Here is a 2,944-nt window from a genome sequence, read left to right as displayed (position 1 = left end):
GCACTAGATACCTAAGACATCAAGTTACAAGGGGTCATGCTAACAGCATATTAAGATTGCCTGCAAGATTCCGTGCTAAGATGTTAAATCCTGAATCATTGAAGAGTGCCACCATGTCAGAATTGTGCCCTGTGCAGTCTTATTCATGTTTCCCTGGTCCAACACTTTCAAGATCCACTTCCACATATGTTTCTCCAGTTCCATAATCTTAGAATTTTGGGGGTATATAAACTATTTTGGGAGTTCTGGTAGCGTAGTGCCTAAAGCACTGGGCTGCTAACCAGAGGGCTGGTGGTTCAAACCCACCAGTAACTCCTCGGAAGGAAGATGGGGCAATCCACTTCTGTAGTGATACTGCCTCGGAAACCCAAGGAGGAGTCTCTATGAGTCGGGTCCAACTCAATGGCACATAACAACAACAAAAACAACATAAGCTATTTTGGTGTGGGGATTGTATTTGTCTGCTCAGGCTTTACTGTAAAGTGACTGTAGTTATGGTCTAGAATCAAACAGAGGAGGCAGGATTGGATCTTAGGAACAGAGGATGAACATCAGCTTGTGAGGCACCTGCATCAGGAGAGAACTTTACAGATTATCCAGGCAAAGGGATGCTTGTCTCCTCTAGCAAAGATGAGGGAGAAATATCTGTTGGCCTGAGGATTCAGAGATATCTGGAGACTCAAGCTTCTCAGGTTTTTCTACTCAGGTGTCTCTATAGCATGTGTTCGGGTCTCTCTGAAGGTGCAACCTTGAAGATTATGTCAGTCTTCATTGTGGCTCTGCTATCATGCAAATCCTGGGCTTGTTTTTTCTTTCTTTTTTTCGTAGCGCAATTTTCCCCATGACCACTGAAAATAATGGTTATTTTACAAGCTGCCATGGATGAATTCTGACTTCCTTGCATACCTTGAGTTATAGTTGACTAAGCCTGTCATTTCTTTTTCAAGGTACCCGAATTCTTTTTGAAAACCCCCACAGTACTTACATTTACTTTGCCCCATACTGTTTAAGTGCTACTACTTGCACAGAAGCTGATGCTTCCCTTTTACATGTAGCCCAAATCTATTGCATGCCAGGGGTCATCAACCAGCAACAGGTGAGTAGTGACTGATCCAAGTCAAGAATCCTATCTTGAGTGTTTGCTTTCTTGGACTGCTTTTGATACCAACTATCTTCACTTTTTCCCCAAAATGGAGAGCTGAAGAGATCTTCCTTGCAGGTAGTTTATTTTGGGATGTGAATCTCTAGAGTGGGGACCAGGATATATAATAGGGTTTTCTATTAATGCCGGCGGTGGTTTGGAACAGCCAAGGGAGACCAGGAATCAAGCTGGCAGTCATTTGGAACAGCTAAGGGAGACCAGGGAGTGAGCTGGTGGGGTTTGGAACAGCTAAGGTTTACAGGAGGTGAGCAGAGTGGTTTGGAACAGCTAAGAGAGATGAACTTGTCTGTCAGTTTGTTGTACTGTGGTGGCTTGTGTGTTGCTATGAGGCTGGAGGTTATGCCACCAGTGTTTCAAATGCCAGCAGGGTTACCCATGGTGGACAATTTTCAGCAGAGCTTCCAGACTAAGACAGACTTGGAAGAAGGAAGAGGCCATTCACTTCTCAAAGAATTGGCCAGTGAAAACCTTATGAATAGCAGTGAAACATTGTCTGCTATATTACTGGAAAACTTTATGAATAGCCCTAAAACATTGTCCAATATAGTGACAGAAGATGAACCCCTCAGGTTGGAGGGTACTCTAGATATGACTGGGAAAGAGTTGCCCTCTCAGAGTAGAGCTGACCTTAATGATGTGGATGGAGTAAAGCTTTCAGGACCACCATTTGCTGATGTGGCATGACTGAAAATGAGAAGGAACAGCTGCAAACATCCATTAATAATTAGAATATGGGATGCACAAAATATGAATCTAGGAAAACTGGAAGTTGTCAAAAATGAAATGGAACTCATAAAGATAAATATCCTAGGCATTTATGAGTTGAAATGAACTGGTTTTTGGCCATTTTGAATCAGACAACATGGCGTGGCATTCACCATCACAAAGAATGTTTCAAGATCTATCCTGAAGTACAATGCTGTCAGTGATAGGACAATATCCATATGCCTACAAGGAAGACCAGTTGATACTACTGTTACTCAAATTTATGTGGCAACCACCAAAGCCAAAGAAGAAGATGTTTACCAACTTCTGCAGTCTGAAATTGACCAAACATAATCAGGATGTGTTAATTGTCACTGGTGATTGGAATGCAAAAGTTGGGAACAAAAAAGAATCACCAATAGTTGGAAAATATGGCCTTGGTGATAGAAATAACAATGGAGATCTCATGATAGAATTTTGCAAGACCAATGACTTATTCATTGCAAATACATTTTTTTCAACAACACAAACAGCTGCTATACACATGGACTTCGCCAGATGGAGTACAAAGAAATCAGATTGACTACACCTGTGGAAAGAGGCCTTGGAGAAGCTCAGTATCTTCAGCTGAAACAAGACCAGGAGCTGATTGTGGAACAGACCATCAATTGCTCATATGTACATTCAAGTTTAAGTTGAAAACAATTAAAACAAGTCCTCAAGAGCCAAAATATGACCTTGATGATATGCCTCCTGAATTTAGAGACCATCTAAAGAATAGATTTGACGCATTGAACACCAGTGACTAAAAAGCAGAGGAATTGTGGGATAATATCAAGAACTTCACCCATGAAAAAGCAAAAGTTCATTAAAAAGACAGGAAAGGAAGAAAAGACCAAAATGGATGTCAGAAAAACCTCTGAAACTTGCCCTTGAATGCAGAGTTGTTGTTGTTGTTGTTGTTATGTGCCATCGAGTCGACCCCAACTCATAGCGACCCCTCCTTGGGTTTCCGAGGCAGTATCACTACGGAAGTAGGATTGCCCAACCTTCCTTCCGAGGAGTGGCTGGTGGGTT

This window comes from Orycteropus afer, unplaced genomic scaffold (genome assembly GCF_000298275.1).
Source record: "Orycteropus afer afer isolate SDZICR_OR568_19922 unplaced genomic scaffold, OryAfe1.0 scaffold00235, whole genome shotgun sequence".
Taxonomy (NCBI): domain Eukaryota; kingdom Metazoa; phylum Chordata; class Mammalia; order Tubulidentata; family Orycteropodidae; genus Orycteropus; species Orycteropus afer.
Note: the sequence above shows the minus strand (reverse complement) of the source record.